Here is a 14,915-nt window from a genome sequence, read left to right as displayed (position 1 = left end):
GAAGTAGCCTGTGCGGTATATAGGAGTCTTCTCCATTTGGCTCGGTCCATGGCTACACGTCGCCAACCACGCAGTCTACGGAGGGTCCGCAAGTGATTTTCTACCTGATCGATCCACCTTGCCCGCTGCGCACCTCGCCTTCTTGTGCCCGTCGGATCGTTGTCGAGAACCATTTTCACCGGGTTATTGTCCGACATTCTGGCTACATGCCCGGCCCACCGCAGTCGTCCGATTTTCGCGGTGTGAACGATGGATGGTTCTCCCAGCAGCTCATGCCACTCGTGTTTCATTCGCCTCCTCCATGTATCGTCCGCCATATGCACCCCACCATAGATGGTACGCAGCACTTTCCTTTCGAAAACTCCAAGTGCGCGTTTGTCCTCCACCAGCATCGTCCAGGTCTCGTGTCCGTAGAGGACTACCGGTCTAATGAGCGTTTTGTAGATTGTCAGTTTGGTACGGCGGTGAACTCTATTCTTGCGGAGTTCAAAGTACGTACGATTTCCTGCCATGATGCGTCTCCGAATTTCCCTGCTGGTATCATTTTCGGCAGTGAGCCCAAGTACACAAATTCTTTTACCACCTCGATTTCGTCACCGCCGACGCAAACTCGCCGTGGGTGGCTCACATTGTCTTCTCTTGAACATCTTCCTATCATGTACTTCGTCTTCGACGTGTTGATGACTGGTCCGATCCGCTTGGCTTCCCTCTTCAGTATGATGTAGGCTTCCTCCATCTTCTCAAAGTTACGTGCCATAATATCTATGTCGTCGGCGAAGCCAAATAGCTGGACGGACTTATTGAAAATTTTACCACTCGTGTTAAATCCTGCTTTTCGCATTACCCCTTACAAAGCGGTGTTGAATAGCAGACACGAAAGACCATCACCTTGCAGTAACCCTCTGCGGGTTTCGAAGGGACTCGAGAATGCCCCTGAAACTCGAACTACGCACATCACCCGATCCATCGTCGTTTTGTTCAACCGTGTCAGTTTATCCGGAAATCCGTTTTCGTGCATTAGCTGCCATAGCTGGTCCCGATCGATTGTATCATATGCGGCTTTGAAGTCGATGAATAAATGATGTGTGGGCACGTTGTATTCGCGACATTTCTGCAGTACTTGGCGAATGGTGAACACCTGGTCCGTGGTGGAGCGTTCGCCCATAAAACCCGCCTGGTACTGCTCCACGAACTACCTTGCAATTGGTGCTAGTCGACGGCATAAAGTTTGGAAGAGTACCTTGTAGGCGGCGTTCAGCAATGTGATTGCGCGGTAGTTGCTACAATCCAGCTTATCGCCTTGTTTGAAGATGGGATACACGACACCTTCCATCCATTCCTGCGGCAAAACTTCCTCCTCCCAATTCTTGGTAATGACCCAGCGCAGCGCTTTAGCTAGTGCCTCACCACCGTGTTTAAATAGCTCTCCTGGTAGTTGGTCAACCCCAGGGGCTTTGTTGTTTTTCAGCCGGCCAATCTTTTTTTGAGCGCAGGCATACTGCAACGAGGTAGTGGTCGGATTCAATATTCGCACTGCAGTAAGTGCAGACGTTCCTGATGTCGGAGAAGAATTTACCGTCGATTAAAAAGTGGTAGATTTGGTTTCCAGTTTCTTGGTTAGGTGATCTTCATGTGGCCTTGTGGATATTTTTGCGGGGAAAGAAGGTGCTTCGGACTACCATTCCGCGGGAGGCTGCGAAGTTTATGCATCGTTGGCCGTTGTCATTCGATACGGTGTGCAGACTATCTGGTCTATACATTTTCTCCCTTCTTACCAGCGCGTTCATGTCACCGATGGAGATTTTGACGCCCCGCAGCAGGCATGCATCGTATGTCTGCTCCAGCTGTGTGTAGAACGCTTCTTTCTCGTCGTCGGGTCTCCCTTCGTGTGGGAAGTGCACGTTGATGATGCTATAGTTGAAGAAACGGCCCTTAATCCTCAGCATGCACATCCTTGCGTTGATTGACTGCCACCCAATCATACTATGGCGCATCTAACCCAGCACTGTGAAACCGGTTCCCAGCTCGTTGGTGGTGCCACAGCTTTGGTAGAAGGTAGCCGCTCGATGCCCGCTTTTCCACACTTTCTGTCCTGTCCAGCAAATCTCCTGCAGCGCCACGACGTCGAAGTTGCGGGGAAGTAATTCATCGTAGATCATCCTGTCACAACCTGCGAAACCTAGCGACTTGCAGTTCCATGTTCCAAGCTTCCAATCGTGATATTTTATTCGTCGCCTAGGTCTTTGCCGATTATATCGAATCGCATTATCTCTTATATTGTTCGTAAAGATTGGTTTTCCAGGCGGCTTATTTGGCCTGCGCAAACCTCCTGTCTCGTCGGAGGGCCGTCGTGTCAGGGCTGTTTAGCGTCCCACCTAACACCAACACTTGGGCTTGTGCGCTTTGAGCGGCACACGGCCGCTTTGGTGGGGCCTACTTACGGATAAATGCAGCTTTTTATAGAGATTTAATAGGGCCCACTGTCAAACCCCACCACACCCTAGGCAAGCCCTACAACTCGCAGATGGCCTGGGAAGGGATCGTCGAGCCCTTGGACATAGTCCCTGCTACGTGGGTATTCGTCCTTAAAACCGATTCAATACGGTTGGGTCATATATGACCCAAGACGAAAATCAGCTGTCAAAAATCAGTTTTGAGAGAGAGAGCCTTTTTTCTTTAGCAAAAATGTTCAAAATTAACTGCTCCACGCAGGAAAAATATTGCACAGGTCAGGATACGGGCACTACGATGATCTAGAGCATCTAAACTATCCTTGAGTTGTAATTTTAATGTTCTTAGGAATGAACACCATACTTTACCATATTCTTGTTAAATAATTGAAATATAAATGCTTAATGAAAAAAATCTGTGCCTGCCCAGCGGTATAACAGATCTTTTGCAATATCTACGATACTCCAAATCGTCCTTGAACTCAGATCTTAATATTCAAATTGATCAACAAGAAGATCTACGATGTCTCAACTATTTTTATGAGTTGAAAAAGCTCCACGGGACTTCGTTACGTCATTACAAACTACAGAATTCGTTTGACTACGAGACTCCAAACTATCTTTGAGTACAGATCTTAATGTTTCAATCGATCAACATGAAGATCTTTGATGTCCTCACTAGTTTTTTGAGTTGGAATAGCTCCAAGGTACCTAGTAACACCATTTCAGACGCTCCACAGAATTTGTTCAATATCTACGACACTCCAAACTGTCCTTGAATACAGATCTTAATATTCAAAACGATCATCAAGATCTTTGATGTCTCAACTATTTTTATGAGTTGGAATAGCTCCACGGGACTTCGTTACACTATTATAGACACATTACAGAATTCGTTGAACTTCTACGACACTCCAAACTGTCTTTGAGCTCAGATCCTAATATTCAAATCGATCAACAAGAAGATCTTTGATGTCCCCACTATTTTTATGAGTTGGAATAGCTCCACGGTACCTCGTAACACCATTACAGACATACTACATACTTCGCTCGACATCTACGACTCTCCAAACTATCCTTGAGTACAGATCTTAATATTCAAATCGATCAACATGAAGATCTTCGATGTCCCTACTAGTTTTATGAGTTGCAATAGCTCCACGGGACTTCAATAAACCATTACAGACACACTACAGAACTCGTTCGATATCTACGAAACTCCAAACTATCCTTAAATACAGATCCTAATATTCAAAACAATCAACATGAAAATCTTCGATGTCTCAACTATTCTTATGATTTGGAATGTAATGTAATGTAATGATGTCTCATGAGGCTTCTCAAGCTAACATACAAGCTCGGGAACCTGTGGATTACTCTGTTGATCTTGTAGACCTCTAATATATGAACTCAAGAATGCTTTGGAGTGCCGTAGATATTCTGGGAATGTTATAATTTTCATATACTATTGTAATGATGTCTCATGGGGTTTTTGCAACTGATACATAAGCTAAGTAGTTGTTGAATCAATCTGTTTGTCTTATTGGCCCCCAAGATCTGAATTCAAGAATGGTTTGGAGTACCGTAAATATTCTGGGAAAATTGTATTTCATATATACTGGTGTAATAATGTCCCATGGGCTTCACCATCTAAAACACAAGCTCGTAAACCAATGAATCACTACTTTGGTCTTGTAGACCTCCAATATCTGAACTCAAGAATTGTTTGGAATTCCGCAGATACTCTGAGAATGTTGTGATTTGTGTATACTGGTGTAATGATGTCCCATGGGGTTGCTCCAACTATCACACAAGCTCAGGACCATATGAATCACTCTATTGGTGTTGTAGACCTCCAATATCTGAACTTAAGAATGGTTTGGAGCACCGTAGCTATTATGGGAATGTTGAATTTCTTATATACTGATGTAATGAAGTCTCATGAGGCTTCTCCAACTAACACACAAGCACCGTCAATATCTGAACTCATGAATGGTTTGGTGTTCTATAGCTATTCTGGTAATGTAGATTTTTTTCAAATACTGATGTAATGATGTCCCATTGGGTTTCTACAATTAACACACAAGCTCAGGAACCTATCAATCACTCTGTTGGTCTTGAATACCTCCAGAATCTGAACTCAAGAATAGTTTGGAGTGCCGTTGATGTTCTGGTAACACTGCGATTTGATAAAAAATAGTTCAATTATGTCTCAATTTCCCATTGCCAACTTCATATTACGATTGAGGCCCCGTAAAACGCTTTGTTGTTTATGTAGATCATCAAGATCTGAACTCAAGGAAAGTTTGGAAGCCCTAAAAGATTTCAAAAAAAAAATTTTACCTTATATTTCTACTTTTTTATGGTTTGCATTCGTTTTTGAAGCAGAATGTCCAAAATTTATGTTGAAATACGACAAAATAAATCCGTATTGAATAGGTTAAGTCACACAATCAAAAAATCGACAAAGAAAAAAACGTGTAATAACATAATTTTTTGAATTTTACTCCAATTTCCATATATTCTTACAGAAACAATGTTGAAAACCGCCACTTCAAATAGCATACAACTGTACAGCTCTGATGACAACTCATTCAGCAACAAACGTGCAAATCAAGAGAGCAGTGCTTCGATATTCTTACAGCAAATTCAGGATCAATCAAGGATTGTCACTGTTCTTCCAGGTACCAGCAAAACCCCAGTCACTTCTGAAGCCATACTGAACCCAGAGATTGACATTCAGGATGCACAACTTCAAAATAATGCAACTCAATCGATCAACGAAGTTCTTGTTCTTGAAGAGCAAGTCGAAGAGGCTGTTGGATATGATGAAAATTGCAATCCGAATAATCCGGAGAAAAGGCCTTCGGAAGATATAAGGTTTATAATGAGCTCGAAGAAACACGCTTCTTCTGAACTAAAGTTCCAAACCTTCGAGGTGAACTGGGAAAAGATCAGTGATAATATCATAAGTCGCCTTCAAAATTTCAAAAATTTAGGGATGAAAACCCTAGTCAGTGTGTCCCAAAACTTCTCCAAATGACAAAAACTGATTTGAGTGAGCTGGCGAATTCGGTGGTCGATCAATTACGAATGATTGACACCCAGATACGAGCAGATGTCATGGGAACAGCGTCGAAACAAATTCTCAATGCTTTCCCGTGTCTGAGTTTCGTAGACGATGACGGCTATGGATCAGGAACTGGTCGTGTGTGGCTAAAACACAAGATGATTAATAGAAACTCATATCTTAATCGTTTTAAGGAGCCGTACGTAGCGAAAGCAGCTTGCATAGAACTTCGAAGGAATCGAAACGTAAGAGCGGGTACTAACAAATAGTATTGGGAACACACGAATAACGAATGCGGCAAAGACGTTATTTCGAAGCTCTCGCGTGATGAACCAGCTTTATTAACACACGAGTTCCTACAAGCATCACAGTCTTATGTTCGATATCGGTACGATGCAAATATTCCGTTGCAAGACATCTTGGGAAAACTTCCGGTCCTCAGAAGAAGGATCCTTCTATACTACCATTTCGAGTGCGCAACGGGAGTATCAGCGGATTCCTTGGAGAAGTACTACACGGCTAAACGTTCAAAAATAATTGACTTTTCAAAGACTAATCGTCAGATCGAACCTCTGGACACAATAACTTCAGACTACAATATTTTCCAATATTTGTGCAGATTGGTTGGAGAAAACATCGAAGACATCGTTATCCTCAAAGAGGTAAGTAAAAACAAACATTACTTAATGAATGTATGAAAATAACCATTTATTTTTATCTTGTAGATTGGTACAAAGGTGGTGGACATAACTCTCAATTGCTCTGGGCCTGTTATTGTTGCCATAGGTAATTGAAACAAACTCAGTTTTGAAGCAAAATTAGTAGGTACCATGTAGACACAATGCATATAATTTGTTATTTGGGACATGTGAAAATTACATCTTAAGGACAAGTCTCCCGATATTCAAATTTGAAACTACTCGCGTTTTCAAGTGTACACCAGTCAATACCGAAGCAACGTACAACAGTTATTTTTTTATTTTTTTTTATTTGCTCCATCGCATGCGTGAAATAAACAGCTGTGCGTCGCTTTCGTATTGAGTGGTGTGCTTTTGAAAACGCAAGTTGATTCAAATTTGGATTCCGGGAGGCTTGTCCTTAAAGGCGATTAAAAACCTACACCCAATTAACGAAGATTAATGACATTATACAACATCTGTGCAGAATACTTGAATAAATAAGACCAACGTTGGGAAAATGGAATACTATTTGAAGAGTTTTGTCTTCTAATTTTTGTTTTTAGATTGCGGAAATGACGAGCGAATGTACTATGTTTTCGCCGATCAAACTCGACTGAGCGAAGGAACCAAAAATGTGGTCACTGCCGTAGCTGATTTGATGTGCATCCATTATGTACATAACTTCATGTACATGAAGCAAGTTTCAAAAAATTTGGAATTCGTCCAGAGGAATACTTCCTCAAGATTCACTGACACTGGATCAAAGTCTAATGCGACCCGTAAAGGACAACAGCAAAGAGTTGTGAAACGAGTCATCGCTGCCATCGCTAACTATTCATCGTCGTAATTTAAATGGATTTACGAATAGCTAGACGTATTGGAACAAACATAGTTTAAGATTACTCATACCACCTCATACTGTAATATCAGAAATGCTTTTTTTTACAATAATCGCCCGAGGTAGTAAATTGTAAGGGTATGCGATAACACACTTTTTCCTAACGAAACGAAACGAAACGAAATTTAAAATATCTATGTTGATTCGAAACGAAACGAAACGAAATATAGATTTACTTTCGAGTCTTCGAAACGATACGAAATCAGGGTCCATTTAATTCGATTTTTTTCGAAACGAAACGAAATTTTATTTTTTTTCCGCGGAATTTTTATTAAATTGGTGTTATATTATGTACGGAATTTCGACTTCACTTTTCAAAGTCAAATAACTGTTTTGCGATAAATAGAGTTATAATAAGAGAAGTAGTAGTCTGTGATAAATCGCCTCATGCCCGTTTATATACCATTGCTAATAAGGCAATACCTCAGCATTTGTGCCGCTTTGAAAGCAAAACATCGTTAAGCGTGTGCTTCCGAATCTGATTAATCAGCTCAGTTTTTATTAGTAAGTATATAAAAATAAAGAAATTGTTTGATTTTTCGTTTCAAATTTCGTTAAAAACCTAATTTCACCTGAATTTTCTTTTATTTTTTGAGAATTTTTTCATAGGGTTAACTCATAGTTTCATTGACGCTAAAGGTCGTAATCGAGTAAAAATCATCCGTGTATAAAAATAACTGGGTGTATTCTACTCTGGATAAACAAAAGTTATTCACTTGCTCCGGACTTCAAAAGGGCTCTTGGAATCTACGACACGACTTTCCATCTTTGACAAAGTTATAGTGAACTGATTCATATCTAGTTATATTTACACAAATAGGATAGAATAGTTAAAGATACTTTTTGTTTTCTGTTGGATATTTCTAACAAAATACTGAGGATGCTTTATAGAAGAAAACTAAATCCTTATTTGTCGACTCAGAACGGGGCTATGTAGTAAGCATCTCAAATAGCTATGCAAGCAAAGGCGTAGGATTGCCAATCCGGAGATGGGTAGCTCGATTCTCGGTCTGGTCAAAGATGTCTTGCCACACAAGATACATTCGTTACGTTCTGGAGTCCGGGTTAAACGAGTAGTTCAAACTGGAGGGTAGATGATGGCTACACTCACAGCAACCACCTGTCGGTTCGCTACAGTATCTAAGGGGATGGACAAAATAATTAGGATAGGCAAATTTTGGGTAAAATTAGATGAGTTGTAACTACCTTAGTTATCATCCGATTTTGACAATTCAGGCATACCTGAACTAGAAAATTAATGCAGTTTGACGGTATGTCCATAGAACTGACTATGGCTACCGGATTCCGGAGATATTGCGGGTTTTTCGGAGATAGGCTCAAAACCGTAAATTTGAAGTGGATATTAGGAGAAGTTGTGATTAAAAATTGAATAATATTAGTAACCACAAATGAAGTAGGGCTCTTGCTGATTGGAACCATATATTGAGATTTGGAATCGGATCAGAATCAAGTGAGATATGGCCATTTCCTTAAAATTGGTTCCGATCGATACTTATCAAAGGGGTCAGGCCACAACTTCTTTTGAATCTCGCTGTTTTGATAGATGGTCCACTATGATTTTATTCTAGAAGGCCTCTAATGTGTCAAGAATGAAAAACCAATTGAATAAACGGATCCTGGAGTCGCTGGGATGTCCCCGGGGAACCTGTGAATGGGGACATTTAAGTCTTAGCACCAAAATCAGTCATTCGACGGCTCTTTTTTCATGGTTTTCGATCAGGAAGCGAAGTATGAATATAAAATTGTCCATTGACGGCTCTGACCGCTTTCAAGACCTACGGATTGGCCCCGGGGAACCTGTGGAAGGGGACATTTAAGTTTTACCACCAAAACCAGTCATTCGAAGGCTCTTTTTTCATGGTTTCCGATCAGGAAGCGAAGTATGAATATAAAATGGTCCATTGATGGCTCTGACCGCTTCCAGGATCTACGGATTGGCCCCGGGGAACCTGTGGAAGGGGATATTTTAGTTTTACCACCAAAACCAGTCGTTCGACGGCTCTTTTTTCATGGTTTTCGATCAGGAAGCGAAGTATGAATAAAAAATGGTCCATTGATGGCTCTGACCGCTTCCAGGATCTACGGATTGGCCCCGGCGAACCTGTGGAAGTGGACATTTTAGTTTTACCACCAAAACCAGTCGTTCGACGGCTCTTTTTTCATGGTTTTCGATCAGGAAGCGAAGTATGAATATAAAATGGTCCATTGACGGCTCTGATCGCTTCCAGGATCTACGGATTGGCCCCGGGGAACCTGTCAAAGGAGACATTTTAGTTTTAGCACCAAAACCAGTCATTCGACGGCTCTTTTTTCATGGTTTTCGATCAGGAAGCAAAGCATGAATATAAAATAATCCATTGACGGCTCTGATCGCTTTCAAGGCCTACAGATTGGCCCCTAGGAACTGACTGGTTTTGGTGCTAAAACTAAAATGTCCCCTTTGACAGGTTCCCCGGGGCCAATCCGTAGGTCCTGGAAGCGGTCAGAACCGTAAATTGACCATTTTATATTCATACTTCGCTTCCTGATCGAAAACCATGAAAAAAGAGCCATCGAACGACTGGTTTTGGAGGTAAAACTTAAATGTTCCCATTCACAGGTTCCCCGGGGACATCCCAGCGACTCCAGGATCCGTTTATTCAATTGGTTTTTCATTCTTGACGCATTAGAGGCCTTCTAGAATAAAATCATAGTGGACCATCTATCAAAAAGCGAGATTCAAATGAAGTTGTGGCCTGACCCCTTTAATAAGTATCGGTCGGAACCGATTTTAAAGAAATGGCCATATCTCACTTGATTCTGGTCCGATTCCAAATCTCAATATATGGTTCCAATCAGCTAGAGCCCTACTTCATTTGTGGTTACTAATATTATTCAATTTTCAACCACAACTTCTCCTAATATCCACTTCAAATTTACGGTTTTGAGCCTATCTCCGAAAAACCCGGAATATCTCCGGAATCCGGTGGCCATAGTCGGTTCTATGGACATACCGTCAAACTGCATTAATTTTCTAGTTCGGGCATGCCTGAATTGTCAAAATCGGATGATAACTAAGATAGTTACAACACATCTAATTTTGCCCAAAATTTGCCTATCCTAATTATTTTGTCCATCCTCTGTACTATACGACCAGCATTCAGCGGACGGAAGAAGGGGCGAGGCCTAGCCCTCGTATGTGGAAGACATCGTACTTCGACAACGAGGTGTTTAAAAAGCGCTCCGCCGTGAGCACAATACTTTCGGTCTGAGCGGCGAGCAGCTGGTAACAGTACTCTCGCGTGCATGCGATGCTACCATGCCTAGGAAAGTCCACCCTAGGAATGGGAGGCCACCGGCTTACTGGTGGACTCAAGCAATTGCGAACCTGCGCCGCGCCTACCTACGGGCACGGAGGCGGATGTAGCGAGCACGCACAGAAGAGGCGCGTGCTGAACGACGGGTGGCGTTCGTGGCTGCTAGAGCCGCTCTGAAGACTGAGATTAGTCCCTTAGTATAGGTAAGGCGCCAGGACCGGATAGTATTCCGAACCTGGCCATCAAAGCGGCCTTTGCTGAGGCTATCGAGATGTTCAGATTTGTCATGCAGAGATTCCTGGACGAGGGAGTCTTCCATGCAGCATAGAAAAGGCAGAGATTGGTCCTATTGCCAAAAGCGGAAAAACCACCGGGGGATCCATCGGCATATAGACCAATACGCGAGGCATATAGACCAAGAGGAGTGGATGAGTTCCAGGAAGTTAGAACTGGCTCACCACAAGACTGAGGTGGTTGTTGTAACAACCGAAAGTTGGAGCAACGAGCGGTGATAAGGGCAGGCAACTGCGCGGTCACCTCTGAACGCTCCATCAAACTCTTGGGGGTAATGATCGAAGATTAGCTCACTTTTGGTAGGCACGTTAATAACGCCTGCAAGCGTGCCTCTACAGCTATAGTGGCATTGTCCCGGATGATGTCCAATAGCTCTGCGGTTTATGCCAGCAAGCGCAAGCTTCTGGCTAGTGTCGCTCTGTCCATACTGAGGTAGAGGGGGCCAGCTAGGAGCACGGCCCTGCGTGTTAACTGCTACAGAACTAAGTTAGAAAGTACGTATAGGTTCATGTGCCTAAGATATGCGAGCGCGTACCGTACCGTGTCGCACGATGCACTTTGCGTCATCACCGGTATGATGCCTATTGACATCGTTATCGATGAAGACAGAGAGTGTTTATAAATGCGCGGCACGAGATGCATTCGTAGGACTGCCTCGTTGGCCGCAACGGTCAAATGGCAGCGTGCGTGGGACAGTTCCACTAAGGGTAGATGGTCCGGAGGATGTGTAAAGATAAAGTTGGCTGGAACGCCGTTTTATCGGCTATTGTCCAAATCATCTCGGAGCTACACAGGAGGTGTGGACTCGAGGAATGGCTAGTTCAGGCGCAAATAAGAGGTGGTCTAAGGGCTCGTTGTCGGCTTCATGGGTCATACCGGCCCTGTGGTCGAACTCGATCCTTTTATCGAACAAGTGGCCGCGCGAAGAACAACATGCTATCGTCACTTTCACGGCGTCGGTCAACCGGGCGGGTTCCGAGCCCGTGGACGGAAAGGGGTTCTCGTCAAGGCTAGGGCAAGCGTAGGCACCACGTCGGCAAGTCGATCCTTCCCACCTTCCGAGGATATAGGGCGTGGTAAGGCCACCTGGAAAGCCGGCAATGCGCTTGCACGATAACATGGTCTTCTTTTAAAGAAGCGAGTCACGATGTTTGGTGCTGCAAGTTTATGCAGCCAACCTCGAGGGTGCGTTGTGCACTGGCCCCCCTTTGAAGCATTACTTTCTGGTTGTACCGAAGGGACGATGGGCTTGGCGGCAATGGAAACGGTTTAGCGGGTCGTTTGCTGATGGTACCTAACCCCGCACTCTCTGAACGTCCAACCCAGGATGTCTGTTGAGCAGATTCCCCCTCTATTGATTAGGAAGAAAAAAAAAACAAGATACCTACTCATGCAATGGTGGACATAGAAAAGTTTTCAATTAATAACTGAGGAAGTACTAATAGAATATTAAGTTGAAAAGCAGATCAAGTTCCAATTGGGTGTAGAACCATTGAAGAAGAAGAAGTGAGCGTTAATATAAAAAAATGTATAACTAAAGTTTTGAAACTAGTTATATGGTTTAGTTCAGCGGCGCAGCCAAAATTTTTGATAATATAAAGTATGGTTTAAGTTTAAATTTGTTTCGAAATTCCGCGAAATTCCGTTAAATTTCGTTAGAAGCTGTTTTTTTCTAGCGAAATTTTTGTAATTTTACGAAACGAAACGAAATGAAGAAATCAGATTTCGCCATGCTCAAATTTCGCGAAATTCCGCAGAATTTCGTTTCGAACTACCTGAAACGAAATTTTTCGAAATACCGCATATGCTTAGTAAATTGAACCTCAAGAGGGATTTTCAATGTTATTATTAATATTTTTTATGATTTCCAAGTCGTAAAAGGTTTGTTTTAGTATGTTAACTTTAAATATGTTAATAAAACTCCTGGCATTTGAGAAAACTCTATTTATTTCAATGTTTGAGATCACAGATATTTCACCGACATTATCTCCTCTTTTACCGACAAAATTAACTATATTTTATAATAATGAACATTGTTTAGGCTTAAGTCTACCGTAAGAGATCAGTTAAAGTGGGTGTATGAATCGGTGTACTTCTGGGAATATTCATTACAATAAACATAACCACATGAACAGGATTAATGCTTTAAACGGAAAACAAATAAGATAATTGCATGAGAATAATAGGGGAGGAGGTTCGGTTGTGGGCACCCTTTTGTGTTTGGTCCATAACTTTGGCCCTGGTTGATCTTATGTCGACATTTGCATAGCAATCGAAAGCTAAACTTATAACCTTACTACTAGCAAAGAAATTAATATGATTTCATCGATTTAGAAACAAATATTGACAATTTAGAAAATTTTACATTTTTGGACATTTTCATTTCGGGGTTCGGTTGTGGGCACCCTTGAAAACTTAGCTAAAAATAAAGAAGCATGAATAAAAACCTCCCAGATTTAAAGACAAGGAATAGTTTATTCATTCTAAAAGCCAGGAGACGCTAAAAAAAACTCAAATCAATTCACCTAGCAGTGATGATGCCTTCCTCGGTGCATTAAGGAGGATGTTGAAAAAAATCACATAAGAAAGGTCTAAATAGCACTTGAGGTAAATGGGTTTTAATTTTTCATTGATTTACGTTTTATTGGTATGCATCACAGTCAAAAAAATCCTGCAAAATCACCCTAGCGGCAATAGTGCCTTCGACCGTCGAATCGGTCAACGCTTTGTTCCAAAAAGTGTGTGTATAATGACTAGACATGCCCAAAAAACAAAAATATTAAATAAGTAAAGTCATTATTTCGAACAATTATGTCAAACTAATTATAAAAACTGCCTTAAAACGTTATTAAAAATAAGTTAAGGGGCAAGTAAAACGATATTGAATGATTTATCAATTAAATGAGGGTGCCCATAACCGAACCAATAAAGGTGCCCACAACCGAATTTCGCAGCCTTTTTGGAACGAGAAGAAAAAAAAATTCGCGCTAAAACTTTGATGGCATTCGACATTGGGCCTCAAAATAGATTAAATTTACTGTGTAAATACGCATTAGAACTCACTTTTTGAATTAAATCCTTTAATTTATGACACTTTGAAAAAGGCAAAAAAAAAATCGTGTTGTTTTTCTTGTACGAAAAATTTATTTGTTTCTAGTTCAAAGTAGAGATGCCCATCCGGTTTGATATTGAGCACAAAACATCATGCTATTATATACACAGCAAATAATTTTGAAAATTCAACGACGTGTAAAATTGCAGCTTATCCCATCAAACGAACTAGCATTCGAAATTCAATAAAATTTGATTGAATTTTACAAGCAAGCACCGTTTACATTTACACCCAGGTTTTTTTTTACGCGGTTGGAATTCATTAATTTCTCGGTTAACCTGAACTTTTACAGCTTTTCAAATACCCTCTGAATTTTCTTTGATTTTTTGTGAATTTTTTGGTGGGGTTAACTCATTGCTTCAATGCCCCTGAAGGTCTTAAACGACCAAAACCAAACCGTGTAAAAAAAAAACCTGGGTGTATTTCGATTTAAAAGAATAGTGAGATCGATTGAATGTTACGTTTATTTGCATGCTCCAAATATGTGCATGAAAATACATTTAAAATCACAACATATTTTTATCTGTGTAAGGGTATGCGATAAGACACTTTTTCCTGACGAAACGAAACGAAACGAAATTTGAAATGTCTATGTTGATTCGAAACGAAACGAAACGAAAAATAGATTAACTTTCGAGACTTCGAAATTTTTCGAAACGAAACGAAATTTTAATTTTTTTTCCGCGGAATTTTTGTTGAATTGATTTTATATTATGTACACTCAAAATGATTTTCATTTAAGACTCACATGAAAACATATGCGGATATTTTCCATCTAGTTTCGATTGTTGAAGATAAATGATTTGTTAGTCATGGTACTCACCGTTCTCAATTCACTAAAAATTGTAATTAATTTGAGAATTTCAACTCCAACAAACACATAGATTTAAAGTGAATTTGCAATTCTATTTTGCGCGATATCGTGTTAGTGATAATAATTCCCGTCCACTAGAAGTGGACGGGACCAAAAAACAGTAATGAAATATAAGTTCCATACACAAAGACTTAGTTTTGTAAATTGCTCTCATGATGTTTCTGCACAATTCTTCATTGGCGATTGGTGCAAAATATAAATACTTTCTGTCTGAGTACCC

At 41.1% G+C, this 14,915-nt stretch overlaps 1 protein-coding gene and 1 pseudogene across 1 annotated transcript in view; one reads left to right on the top strand and one right to left on the bottom strand.

The window, feature by feature from the left end:
• Positions 1-14,915, bottom strand: part of LOC134209848 (5-hydroxytryptamine receptor 1-like) — a 286,177-nt gene that overhangs the window by 58,865 nt on the left and 212,397 nt on the right. The window lies entirely within an intron of this gene.
• On the top strand, positions 4,987-7,047 carry LOC134206222 (uncharacterized; annotated as a pseudogene).

Source organism: Armigeres subalbatus, chromosome 1, assembly GCF_024139115.2.
Source record: "Armigeres subalbatus isolate Guangzhou_Male chromosome 1, GZ_Asu_2, whole genome shotgun sequence".
In the NCBI taxonomy this organism is placed as follows: Eukaryota; Metazoa; Arthropoda; class Insecta; order Diptera; family Culicidae; genus Armigeres; species Armigeres subalbatus.
Note: the sequence above shows the minus strand (reverse complement) of the source record. Positions and strands in the feature narration are given on the sequence as shown.